General features: G+C 47.2%; 20 non-coding genes across 20 annotated transcripts; 19 read left to right on the top strand and 1 right to left on the bottom strand.

Moving 5' to 3' along the window:
* The first annotated feature begins 132 nt into the window (after nucleotides 1–132).
* Nucleotides 133–204, top strand: trnae-cuc. Its single transcript has one exon. It is a non-coding gene; the product is annotated as a tRNA-Glu (tRNA).
* Nucleotides 205–709: 505 nt separating this feature from the next.
* Nucleotides 710–781, top strand: trnae-cuc. Its single transcript has one exon. It is a non-coding gene; the product is annotated as a tRNA-Glu (tRNA).
* A 505-nt stretch (nucleotides 782–1,286) lies between these two features.
* trnae-cuc lies at nucleotides 1,287–1,358 on the top strand. Its single transcript has one exon. It is a non-coding gene; the product is annotated as a tRNA-Glu (tRNA).
* Nucleotides 1,359–1,863: 505 nt separating this feature from the next.
* trnae-cuc lies at nucleotides 1,864–1,935 on the top strand. Its single transcript has one exon. It is a non-coding gene; the product is annotated as a tRNA-Glu (tRNA).
* A 505-nt stretch (nucleotides 1,936–2,440) lies between these two features.
* Nucleotides 2,441–2,512, top strand: trnae-cuc. The gene has a single exon. It is a non-coding gene; the product is annotated as a tRNA-Glu (tRNA).
* Nucleotides 2,513–3,016: 504 nt separating this feature from the next.
* trnae-cuc lies at nucleotides 3,017–3,088 on the top strand. Its single transcript has one exon. It is a non-coding gene; the product is annotated as a tRNA-Glu (tRNA).
* A 505-nt stretch (nucleotides 3,089–3,593) lies between these two features.
* Nucleotides 3,594–3,665, top strand: trnae-cuc. The gene has a single exon. It is a non-coding gene; the product is annotated as a tRNA-Glu (tRNA).
* A 504-nt stretch (nucleotides 3,666–4,169) lies between these two features.
* trnae-cuc lies at nucleotides 4,170–4,241 on the top strand. Its single transcript has one exon. It is a non-coding gene; the product is annotated as a tRNA-Glu (tRNA).
* A 60-nt stretch (nucleotides 4,242–4,301) lies between these two features.
* trnay-aua lies at nucleotides 4,302–4,388 on the bottom strand. The gene is given in 2 exon segments: nucleotides 4,302–4,337; nucleotides 4,352–4,388. It is a non-coding gene; the product is annotated as a tRNA-Tyr (tRNA).
* A 358-nt stretch (nucleotides 4,389–4,746) lies between these two features.
* On the top strand, nucleotides 4,747–4,818 carry trnae-cuc. Its single transcript has one exon. It is a non-coding gene; the product is annotated as a tRNA-Glu (tRNA).
* Nucleotides 4,819–5,900: 1,082 nt separating this feature from the next.
* On the top strand, nucleotides 5,901–5,972 carry trnae-cuc. The gene has a single exon. It is a non-coding gene; the product is annotated as a tRNA-Glu (tRNA).
* Nucleotides 5,973–6,477: 505 nt separating this feature from the next.
* On the top strand, nucleotides 6,478–6,549 carry trnae-cuc. The gene has a single exon. It is a non-coding gene; the product is annotated as a tRNA-Glu (tRNA).
* Nucleotides 6,550–7,054: 505 nt separating this feature from the next.
* On the top strand, nucleotides 7,055–7,126 carry trnae-cuc. Its single transcript has one exon. It is a non-coding gene; the product is annotated as a tRNA-Glu (tRNA).
* A 505-nt stretch (nucleotides 7,127–7,631) lies between these two features.
* Nucleotides 7,632–7,703, top strand: trnae-cuc. Its single transcript has one exon. It is a non-coding gene; the product is annotated as a tRNA-Glu (tRNA).
* Nucleotides 7,704–8,208: 505 nt separating this feature from the next.
* On the top strand, nucleotides 8,209–8,280 carry trnae-cuc. The gene has a single exon. It is a non-coding gene; the product is annotated as a tRNA-Glu (tRNA).
* A 505-nt stretch (nucleotides 8,281–8,785) lies between these two features.
* On the top strand, nucleotides 8,786–8,857 carry trnae-cuc. The gene has a single exon. It is a non-coding gene; the product is annotated as a tRNA-Glu (tRNA).
* A 505-nt stretch (nucleotides 8,858–9,362) lies between these two features.
* trnae-cuc lies at nucleotides 9,363–9,434 on the top strand. The gene has a single exon. It is a non-coding gene; the product is annotated as a tRNA-Glu (tRNA).
* Nucleotides 9,435–9,939: 505 nt separating this feature from the next.
* On the top strand, nucleotides 9,940–10,011 carry trnae-cuc. The gene has a single exon. It is a non-coding gene; the product is annotated as a tRNA-Glu (tRNA).
* A 1,082-nt stretch (nucleotides 10,012–11,093) lies between these two features.
* On the top strand, nucleotides 11,094–11,165 carry trnae-cuc. Its single transcript has one exon. It is a non-coding gene; the product is annotated as a tRNA-Glu (tRNA).
* Nucleotides 11,166–11,670: 505 nt separating this feature from the next.
* trnae-cuc lies at nucleotides 11,671–11,742 on the top strand. Its single transcript has one exon. It is a non-coding gene; the product is annotated as a tRNA-Glu (tRNA).
* Nucleotides 11,743–12,130: the final 388 nt, after the last annotated feature.

Here is a 12,130-nt window from a genome sequence, read left to right as displayed (position 1 = left end):
TTGATATAAGATTAATGACACTCGGCTAGATTTGATTGGATAAACCGTTTTTGCAGCGAAGCCATCTCCCGCAGTCTGCCCCGCAGAGAGCAAGACGTCACGTCCACTCGTGCCAAAGGCAAACAGCATGTCTCCCTGGTGGTCTAGTGGTTAGGATTCGGCGCTCTCACCGCCGCGGCCCGGGTTCGATTCCCGGTCAGGGAATGCGGCTTTTGCCAGGCCTTGGTCTTGTCGCAGACAAAGAGATCACCAAAAAGCATCGCTTCCTTCGAGCCGGAGTCGAACCAGCGACCTAAGGATGGCCGGTTGTTCACCTACAGTCCTCCGCTCTACCAACTGAGCTATCGAAGGACCTGGCTCTGTTCTGGGACACGAAACCAGATGGACACCAGAGCCCTATGGAAAAGACCCTAAAAACACTGCAAAAAAATGAAATCTAACCAAGTGTTATTGATCTTATATGAAGATCAACACATGGATTTGGTAATGCTTTTTAAATGAAGTCAAATGATTTGATGAGAAAGCACTAGGTAAGTGTCTTTATACTGAAAACAGTACCAGGTAGATTTTTTTTTTTTTGATATAAGATTAATGACACTCGGCTAGATTTGATTGGATAAACCGTTTTTGCAGCGAAGCCATCTCCCGCAGTCTGCCCCGCAGAGAGCAAGACGTCACGTCCACTCGTGCCAAAGGCAAACAGCATGTCTCCCTGGTGGTCTAGTGGTTAGGATTCGGCGCTCTCACCGCCGCGGCCCGGGTTCGATTCCCGGTCAGGGAATGCGGCTTTTGCCAGGCCTTGGTCTTGTCGCAGACAAAGAGATCACCAAAAAGCATCGCTTCCTTCGAGCCGGAGTCGAACCAGCGACCTAAGGATGGCCGGTTGTTCACCTACAGTCCTCCGCTCTACCAACTGAGCTATCGAAGGACCTGGCTCTGTTCTGGGACACGAAACCAGATGGACACCAGAGCCCTATGGAAAAGACCCTAAAAACACTGCAAAAAAATGAAATCTAACCAAGTGTTATTGATCTTATATGAAGATCAACACATGGATTTGGTAATGCTTTTTAAATGAAGTCAAATGATTTGATGAGAAAGCACTAGGTAAGTGTCTTTATACTGAAAACAGTACCAGGTAGATTTTTTTTTTTTTGATATAAGATTAATGACACTCGGCTAGATTTGATTGGATAAACCGTTTTTGCAGCGAAGCCATCTCCCGCAGTCTGCCCCGCAGAGAGCAAGACGTCACGTCCACTCGTGCCAAAGGCAAACAGCATGTCTCCCTGGTGGTCTAGTGGTTAGGATTCGGCGCTCTCACCGCCGCGGCCCGGGTTCGATTCCCGGTCAGGGAATGCGGCTTTTGACAGGCCTTGGTCTTGGCGCAGACAAAGAGATCACCAAAAAGCATCGCTTCCTTCGAGCCGGAGTCGAACCAGCGACATAAGGATGGCCGGTTGTTCACCTACAGTCCTCCGCTCTACCAACTGAGCTATCGAAGGACCTGGCTCTGTTCTGGGCCACGAAACCAGATGGACACCAGAGCCCTATGGAAAAGACCCTAAAAACACTGCAAAAAAATGAAATCTAACCAAGTGTTATTGATCTTATATGAAGATCAACACATGGATTTGGTAATGCTTTTTAAATGAAGTCAAATGATTTGATGAGAAAGCACTAGGTAAGTGTCTTTATACTGAAAACAGTACCAGGTAGATTTTTTTTTTTTTGATATAAGATTAATGACACTCGGCTAGATTTGATTGGATAAACCGTTTTTGCAGCGAAGCCATCTCCCGCAGTCTGCCCCGCAGAGAGCAAGACGTCACGTCCACTCGTGCCAAAGGCAAACAGCATGTCTCCCTGGTGGTCTAGTGGTTAGGATTCGGCGCTCTCACCGCCGCGGCCCGGGTTCGATTCCCGGTCAGGGAATGCGGCTTTTGCCAGGCCTTGGTCTTGTCGCAGACAAAGAGATCACCAAAAAGCATCGCTTCCTTCGAGCCGGAGTCGAACCAGCGACCTAAGGATGGCCGGTTGTTCACCTACAGTCCTCCGCTCTACCAACTGAGCTATCGAAGGACCTGGCTCTGTTCTGGGACACGAAACCAGATGGACACCAGAGCCCTATGGAAAAGACCCTAAAAACACTGCAAAAAAATGAAATCTAACCAAGTGTTATTGATCTTATATGAAGATCAACACATGGATTTGGTAATGCTTTTTAAATGAAGTCAAATGATTTGGTGAGAAAGCACTAGGTAAGTGTCTTTATACTGAAAACAGTACCAGGTAGATTTTTTTTTTTTTGATATAAGATTAATGACACTCGGCTAGATTTGATTGGATAAACCGTTTTTGCAGCGAAGCCATCTCCCGCAGTCTGCCCCGCAGAGAGCAAGACGTCACGTCCACTCGTGCCAAAGGCAAACAGCATGTCTCCCTGGTGGTCTAGTGGTTAGGATTCGGCGCTCTCACCGCCGCGGCCCGGGTTCGATTCCCGGTCAGGGAATGCGGCTTTTGCCAGGCCTTGGTCTTGTCGCAGACAAAGAGATCACCAAAAAGCATCGCTTCCTTCGAGCCGGAGTCGAACCAGCGACCTAAGGATGGCCGGTTGTTCACCTACAGTCCTCCGCTCTACCAACTGAGCTATCGAAGGACCTGGCTCTGTTCTGGGACACGAAACCAGATGGACACCAGAGCCCTATGGAAAAGACCCTAAAAACACTGCAAAAAAATGAAATCTAACCAAGTGTTATTGATCTTATATGAAGATCAACACATGGATTTGGTAATGCTTTTTAAATGAAGTCAAATGATTTGGTGAGAAAGCACTAGGTAAGTGTCTTTATACTGAAAACAGTACCAGGTAGATTTTTTTTTTTTGATATAAGATTAATGACACTCGGCTAGATTTGATTGGATAAACCGTTTTTGCAGCGAAGCCATCTCCCGCAGTCTGCCCCGCAGAGAGCAAGACGTCACGTCCACTCGTGCCAAAGGCAAACAGCATGTCTCCCTGGTGGTCTAGTGGTTAGGATTCGGCGCTCTCACCGCCGCGGCCCGGGTTCGATTCCCGGTCAGGGAATGCGGCTTTTGCCAGGCCTTGGTCTTGTCGCAGACAAAGAGATCACCAAAAAGCATCGCTTCCTTCGAGCCGGAGTCGAACCAGCGACCTAAGGATGGCCGGTTGTTCACCTACAGTCCTCCGCTCTACCAACTGAGCTATCGAAGGACCTGGCTCTGTTCTGGGACACGAAACCAGATGGACACCAGAGCCCTATGGAAAAGACCCTAAAAACACTGGAAAAAAATGAAATCTAACCAAGTGTTATTGATCTTATATGAAGATCAACACATGGATTTGGTAATGCTTTTTAAATGAAGTCAAATGATTTGATGAGAAAGCACTAGGTAAGTGTCTTTATACTGAAAACAGTACCAGGTAGATTTTTTTTTTTTTGATATAAGATTAATGACACTCGGCTAGATTTGATTGGATAAACCGTTTTTGCAGCGAAGCCATCTCCCGCAGTCTGCCCCGCAGAGAGCAAGACGTCACGTCCACTCGTGCCAAAGGCAAACAGCATGTCTCCCTGGTGGTCTAGTGGTTAGGATTCGGCGCTCTCACCGCCGCGGCCCGGGTTCGATTCCCGGTCAGGGAATGCGGCTTTTGCCAGGCCTTGGTCTTGTCGCAGACAAAGAGATCACCAAAAAGCATCGCTTCCTTCGAGCCGGAGTCGAACCAGCGACCTAAGGATGGCCGGTTGTTCACCTACAGTCCTCCGCTCTACCAACTGAGCTATCGAAGGACCTGGCTCTGTTCTGGGACACGAAACCAGATGGACACCAGAGCCCTATGGAAAAGACCCTAAAAACACTGCAAAAAAATGAAATCTAACCAAGTGTTATTGATCTTATATGAAGATCAACACATGGATTTGGTAATGCTTTTTAAATGAAGTCAAATGATTTGGTGAGAAAGCACTAGGTAAGTGTCTTTATACTGAAAACAGTACCAGGTAGATTTTTTTTTTTTGATATAAGATTAATGACACTCGGCTAGATTTGATTGGATAAACCGTTTTTGCAGCGAAGCCATCTCCCGCAGTCTGCCCCGCAGAGAGCAAGACGTCACGTCCACTCGTGCCAAAGGCAAACAGCATGTCTCCCTGGTGGTCTAGTGGTTAGGATTCGGCGCTCTCACCGCCGCGGCCCGGGTTCGATTCCCGGTCAGGGAATGCGGCTTTTGCCAGGCCTTGGTCTTGTCGCAGACAAAGATATCACCAAAAAGCATCGCTTCCTTCGAGCCGGAGTCGAACCCGCGACCTAAGGATGGCCGGTTGTTCACCTATAGTCCTCCGCTCTACCAACTGAGCTATCGAAGGACCTGGCCCTGTTCTGGGACACGAAACCAGATGGACACCAGAGCCCTATGGAAAAGACCCTAAAAACACTGCAAAAAAATGAAATCTAACCAAGTGTTATTGATCTTATATGAAGATCAACACATGGATTTGGTAATGCTTTTTAAATGAAGTCAAATGATTTGATGAGAAAGCACTAGGTAAGTGTCTTTATACTGAAAACAGTACCAGGTAGATTTTTTTTTTTTTGATATAAGATTAATGACACTCGGCTAGATTTGATTGGATAAACCGTTTTTGCAGCGAAGCCATCTCCCGCAGTCTGCCCCGCAGAGAGCAAGACGTCACGTCCACTCGTGCCAAAGGCAAACAGCATGTTTCCCTGGTGGTCTAGTGGTTAGGATTCGGCGCTCTCACCGCCGCGGCCCGGGTTCGATTCCCGGTCAGGGAATGCGGCTTTTGCCAGGCCTTGGTCTTGTCGCAGACAAAGAGATCACCAAAAAGCATCGCTTCCTTCGAGCCGGAGTCGAACCAGCGACCTAAGGATGGCCGGTTGTTCACCTACAGTCCTCCGCTCTACCAACTGAGCTATCGAAGGACCTGGCTCTGCTCTGGGACACGAAACCAGATGGACACCAGAGCCCTATGGAAAAGACCCTAAAAACACTGCAAAAAAATGACATCTAACCAAGTGTTATTGATCTTATATGAAGATCAACACATGGATTTGGTAATGCTTTTTAAATGAAGTCAAATGATTTGATGAGAAAGCACTAGGTAAGTGTCTTTATACTGAAAACAGTACCAGGTAGATTTTTTTTTTTTTGATATAAGATTAATGACACTCGTCTAGATTTGATTGGATAAACCGTTTTTGCAGCGAAGCCATCTCCCGCAGTCTGCCCCGCAGAGAGCAAGACGTCACGTCCACTCGTGCCAAAGGCAAACAGCATGTCTCCCTGGTGGTCTAGTGGTTAGGATTCGGCGCTCTCACCGCCGCGGCCCGGGTTCGATTCCCGCTCAGGGAATGCGGCTTTTGCCAGGCCTTGGTCTTGTCGCAGACAAAGATATCACCAAAAAGCATCGCTTCCTTCGAGCCGGAGTCGAACCAGCGACCTAAGGATGGCCGGTTGTTCACCTACAGTCCTCCGCTCTACCAACTGAGCTATCGAAGGACCTGGCTCTGTTCTGGGACACGAAACCAGAATGACACCAGATCCCTATGGAAAAGACCCTAAAAACACTGGAAAAAAATGAAATCTAACCAAGTGTTATTGATCTTATATGAAGATCAACACATGGATTTGGTAATGCTTTTTAAATGAAGTCAAATGATTTGATGAGAAAGCACTAGGTAAGTGTCTTTATACTGAAAACAGTACCAGGTAGATTTTTTTTTTTTTGATATAAGATTAATGACACTCGGCTAGATTTGATTGGATAAACCGTTTTTGCAGCGAAGCCATCTCCCGCAGTCTGCCCCGCAGAGAGCAAGACGTCACGTCCACTCGTGCCAAAGGCAAACAGCATGTCTCCCTGGTGGTCTAGTGGTTAGGATTCGGCGCTCTCACCGCCGCGGCCCGGGTTCGATTCCCGGTCAGGGAATGCGGCTTTTGCCAGGCCTTGGTCTTGTCGCAGACAAAGAGATCACCAAAAAGCATCGCTTCCTTCGAGCCGGAGTCGAACCCGGAACCTAAGGATGGCCGGTTGTTCACCTACAGTCCTCCGCTCTACCAACTGAGCTATCGAAGGACCTGGCCCTGTTCTGGGACACGAAACCAGATGGACACCAGAGCCCTATGGAAAAGACCCTAAAAACACTGCAAAAAAATGAAATCTAACCAAGTGTTATTGATCTTATATGAAGATCAACACATGGATTTGGTAATGCTTTTTAAATGAAGTCAAATGATTTGATGAGAAAGCACTAGGTAAGTGTCTTTATACTGAAAACAGTACCAGGTAGATTTTTTTTTTTTTGATATAAGATTAATTACACTCGGCTAGATTTGATTGGATAAACCGTTTTTGCAGCGAAGCCATCTCCCGCAGTCTGCCCCGCAGAGAGCAAGACGTCACGTCCACTCGTGCCAAAGGCAAACAGCATGTCTCCCTGGTGGTCTAGTGGTTAGGATTCGGCGCTCTCACCGCCGCGGCCCGGGTTCGATTCCCGGTCAGGGAATGCGGCTTTTGCCAGGCCTTGGTCTTGTCGCAGACAAAGAGATCACCAAAAAGCATCGCTTCCTTCGAGCCGGAGTCGAACCCGGAACCTAAGGATGGCCGGTTGTTCACCTACAGTCCTCCGCTCTACCAACTGAGCTATCGAAGGACCTGGCCCTGTTCTGGGACACGAAACCAGATGGACACCAGAGCCCTATGGAAAAGACCCTAAAAACACTGCAAAAAAATGAAATCTAACCAAGTGTTATTGATCTTATATGAAGATCAACACATGGATTTGGTAATGCTTTTTAAATGAAGTCAAATGATTTGATGAGAAAGCACTAGGTAAGTGTCTTTATACTGAAAACAGTACCAGGTAGATTTTTTTTTTTTTGATATAAGATTAATTACACTCGGCTAGATTTGATTGGATAAACCGTTTTTGCAGCGAAGCCATCTCCCGCAGTCTGCCCCGCAGAGAGCAAGACGTCACGTCCACTCGTGCCAAAGGCAAACAGCATGTCTCCCTGGTGGTCTAGTGGTTAGGATTCGGCGCTCTCACCGCCGCGGCCCGGGTTCGATTCCCGGTCAGGGAATGCGGCTTTTGCCAGGCCTTGGTCTTGTCGCAGACAAAGAGATCACCAAAAAGCATCGCTTCCTTCGAGCCGGAGTCGAACCAGCGACCTAAGGATGGCCGGTTGTTCACCTACAGTCCTCCGCTCTACCAACTGAGCTATCGAAGGACCTGGCTCTGTTCTGGGACACGAAACCAGATGGACACCAGAGCCCTATGGAAAAGACCCTAAAAACACTGCAAAAAAATGAAATCTAACCAAGTGTTATTGATCTTATATGAAGATCAACACATGGATTTGGTAATGCTTTTTAAATGAAGTCAAATGATTTGATGAGAAAGCACTAGGTAAGTGTCTTTATACTGAAAACAGTACCAGGTAGATTTTTTTTTTTTTGATATAAGATTAATGACACTCGGCTAGATTTGATTGGATAAACCGTTTTTGCAGCGAAGCCATCTCCCGCAGTCTGCCCCGCAGAGAGCAAGACGTCACGTCCACTCGTGCCAAAGGCAAACAGCATGTCTCCCTGGTGGTCTAGTGGTTAGGATTCGGCGCTCTCACCGCCGCGGCCCGGGTTCGATTCCCGGTCAGGGAATGCGGCTTTTGCCAGGCCTTGGTCTTGTCGCAGACAAAGATATCACCAAAAAGCATCGCTTCCTTCGAGCCGGAGTCGAACCAGCGACCTAAGGATGGCCGGTTGTTCACCTACAGTCCTCCGCTCTACCAACTGAGCTATCGAAGGACCTGGCTCTCTTCTGGGACACGAAACCAGATGGACACCAGAGCCCTATGGAAAAGACCCTAAAAACACTGCAAAAAAATGAAATCTAACCAAGTGTTATTGATCTTATATGAAGATCAACACATGGATTTGGTAATGCTTTTTAAATGAAGTCAAATGATTTGATGAGAAAGCACTAGGTAAGTGTCTTTATACTGAAAACAGTACCAGGTAGATTTTTTTTTTTTTGATATAAGATTAATGACACTCGGCTAGATTTGATTGGATAAACCGTTTTTGCAGCGAAGCCATCTCCCGCAGTCTGCCCCGCAGAGAGCAAGACGTCACGTCCACTCGTGCCAAAGGCAAACAGCATGTCTCCCTGGTGGTCTAGTGGTTAGGATTCGGCGCTCTCACCGCCGCGGCCCGGGTTCGATTCCCGGTCAGGGAATGCGGCTTTTGCCAGGCCTTGGTCTTGTCGCAGACAAAGAGATCACCAAAAAGCATCGCTTCCTTCGAGCCGGAGTCGAACCAGCGACCTAAGGATGGCCGGTTGTTCACCTACAGTCCTCCGCTCTACCAACTGAGCTATCGAAGGACCTGGCTCTGTTCTGGGACACGAAACCAGATGGACACCAGAGCCCTATGGAAAAGACCCTAAAAACACTGCAAAAAAATGAAATCTAACCAAGTGTTATTGATCTTATATGAAGATCAACACATGGATTTGGTAATGCTTTTTAAATGAAGTCAAATGATTTGATGAGAAAGCACTAGGTAAGTGTCTTTATACTGAAAACAGTACCAGGTAGATTTTTTTTTTTTTGATATAAGATTAATGACACTCGTCTAGATTTGATTGGATAAACCGTTTTTGCAGCGAAGCCATCTCCCGCAGTCTGCCCCGCAGAGAGCAAGACGTCACGTCCACTCGTGCCAAAGGCAAACAGCATGTCTCCCTGGTGGTCTAGTGGTTAGGATTCGGCGCTCTCACCGCCGCGGCCCGGGTTCGATTCCCGGTCAGGGAATGCGGCTTTTGCCAGGCCTTGGTCTTGTCGCAGACAAAGATATCACCAAAAAGCATCGCTTCCTTCGAGCCGGAGTCGAACCAGCGACCTAAGGATGGCCGGTTGTTCACCTACAGTCCTCCGCTCTACCAACTGAGCTATCGAAGGACCTGGCTCTGTTCTGGGACACGAAACCAGATGGACACCAGAGCCCTATGGAAAAGACCCTAAAAACACTGGAAAAAAATGAAATCTAACCAAGTGTTATTGATCTTATATGAAGATCAACACATGGATTTGGTAATGCTTTTTAAATGAAGTCAAATGATTTGATGAGAAAGCACTAGGTAAGTGTCTTTATACTGAAAACAGTACCAGGTAGATTTTTTTTTTTTTGATATAAGATTAATGACACTCGGCTAGATTTGATTGGATAAACCGTTTTTGCAGCGAAGCCATCTCCCGCAGTCTGCCCCGCAGAGAGCAAGACGTCACGTCCACTCGTGCCAAAGGCAAACAGCATGTCTCCCTGGTGGTCTAGTGGTTAGGATTCGGCGCTCTCACCGCCGCGGCCCGGGTTCGATTCCCGGTCAGGGAATGCGGCTTTTGCCAGGCCTTGGTCTTGTCGCAGACAAAGAGATCACCAAAAAGCATCGCTTCCTTCGAGCCGGAGTCGAACCAGCGACCTAAGGATGGCCGGTTGTTCACCTACAGTCCTCCGCTCTACCAACTGAGCTATCGAAGGACCTGGCTCTGTTCTGGGACACGAAACCAGATGGACACCAGAGCCCTATGGAAAAGACCCTAAAAACACTGCAAAAAAATGAAATCTAACCAAGTGTTATTGATCTTATATGAAGATCAACACATGGATTTGGTAATGCTTTTTAAATGAAGTCAAATGATTTGGTGAGAAAGCACTAGGTAAGTGTCTTTATACTGAAAACAGTACCAGGTAGATTTTTTTTTTTTTGATATAAGATTAATGACACTCGGCTAGATTTGATTGGATAAACCGTTTTTGCAGCGAAGCCATCTCCCGCAGTCTGCCCCGCAGAGAGCAAGACGTCACGTCCACTCGTGCCAAAGGCAAACAGCATGTCTCCCTGGTGGTCTAGTGGTTAGGATTCGGCGCTCTCACCGCCGCGGCCCGGGTTCGATTCCCGGTCAGGGAATGCGGCTTTTGCCAGGCCTTGGTCTTGTCGCAGACAAAGATATCACCAAAAAGCATCGCTTCCTTCGAGCCGGAGTCGAACCAGCGACCTAAGGATGGCCGGTTGTTCACCTACAGTCCTCCGCTCTACCAACTGAGCTATCGAAGGACCTGGCTCTCTTCTGGGACACGAAACCAGATGGACACCAGAGCCCTATGGAAAAGACCCTAAAAACACTGCAAAAAAATGAAATCTAACCAAGTGTTATTGATCTTATATGAAGATCAACACATGGATTTGGTAATGCTTTTTAAATGAAGTCAAATGATTTGATGAGAAAGCACTAGGTAAGTGTCTTTATACTGAAAACAGTACCAGGTAGATTTTTTTTTTTTTGATATAAGATTAATGACACTCGGCTAGATTTGATTGGATAAACCGTTTTTGCAGCGAAGCCATCTCCCGCAGTCTGCCCCGCAGAGAGCAAGACGTCACGTCCACTCGTGCCAAAGGCAAACAGCATGTCTCCCTGGTGGTCTAGTGGTTAGGATTCGGCGCTCTCACCGCCGCGGCCCGGGTTCGATTCCCGGTCAGGGATTGCGGCTTTTGCCAGGCCTTGGTCTTGTCGCAGACAAAGAGATCACCAAAAAGCATCGCTTCCTTCGAGCCGGAGTCGAACCAGCTACCTAAGGATGGCCGGTTGTTCACCTACAGTCCTCCGCTCTACCAACTGAGCTATCGAAGGACCTGGCTCTGTTCTGGGACACGAAACCAGATGGACACCAGAGCCCTATGGAAAAGACCCTAAAAACACTGCAAAAAAATGAAATCTAACCAAGTGTTATTGATCTTATATGAAGATCAACACATGGATTTGGTAATGCTTTTTAAATGAAGTCAAATGATTTGATGAGAAAGCACTAGGTAAGTGTCTTTATACTGAAAACAGTACCAGGTAGATTTTTTTTTTTTTGATATAAGATTAATGACACTCGGCTAGATTTGATTGGATAAACCGTTTTTGCAGCGAAGCCATCTCCCGCAGTCTGCCCCGCAGAGAGCAAGACGTCACGTCCACTCGTGCCAAAGGCAAACAGCATGTCTCCCTGGTGGTCTAGTGGTTAGGATTCGGCGCTCTCACCGCCGCGGCCCGGGTTCGATTCCCGGTCAGGGAATGCGGCTTTTGCCAGGCCTTGGTCTTGTCGCAGACAAAGATATCACCAAAAAGCATCGCTTCCTTCGAGCCGGAGTCAAACCAGCGACCTAAGGATGGCCGGTTGTTCACCTACAGTCCTCCGCTCTACCAACTGAGCTATCGAAGGACCTGGCTCTGTTCTGGGACACGAAACCAGATGGACACCAGAGCCCTATGGAAAAGACCCTAAAAACACTGCAAAAAAATGAAATCTAACCAAGTGTTATTGATCTTATATGAAGATCAACACATGGATTTGGTAATGCTTTTTAAATGAAGTCAAATGATTTGATGAGAAAGCACTAGGTAAGTGTCTTTATACTGAAAACAGTACCAGGTAGATTTTTTTTTTTTTGATATAAGATTAATGACACTCGGCTAGATTTGATTGGATAAACCGTTTTTGCAGCGAAGCCATCTCCCGCAGTCTGCCCCGCAGAGAGCAAGACGTCACGTCCACTCGTGCCAAAGGCAAACAGCATGTCTCCCTGGTGGTCTAGTGGTTAGGATTCGGCGCTCTCACCGCCGCGGCCCGGGTTCGATTCCCGGTCAGGGAATGCGGCTTTTGCCAGGCCTTGGTCTTGTCGCAGACAAAGAGATCACCAAAAAGCATCGCTTCCTTCGAGCCGGAGTCGAACCCGCGACCTAAGGATGGCCGGTTGTTCACCTACAGTCCTCCGCTCTACCAACTGAGCTATCGAAGGACCTGGCTCTGTTCTGGGACACGAAACCAGATGGACACCAGAGCCCTATGGAAAAGACCCTAAAAACACTGCAAAAAAATGAAATCTAACCAAGTGTTATTGATCTTATATGAAGATCAACACATGGATTTGGTAATGCTTTTTAAATGAAGTCAAATGATTTGATGAGAAAGCACTAGGTAAGTGTCTTTATACTGAAAACAGTACCAGGTAGATTTTTTTTTTTTTGATATAAGATTAA

Source organism: Alosa sapidissima, chromosome 10, assembly GCF_018492685.1.
Source record: "Alosa sapidissima isolate fAloSap1 chromosome 10, fAloSap1.pri, whole genome shotgun sequence".
In the NCBI taxonomy this organism is placed as follows: Eukaryota; Metazoa; Chordata; class Actinopteri; order Clupeiformes; family Clupeidae; genus Alosa; species Alosa sapidissima.
The sequence above is the reverse complement of the archived record's forward strand: the minus strand, read 5'-3'. Positions and strand labels throughout refer to the sequence as shown.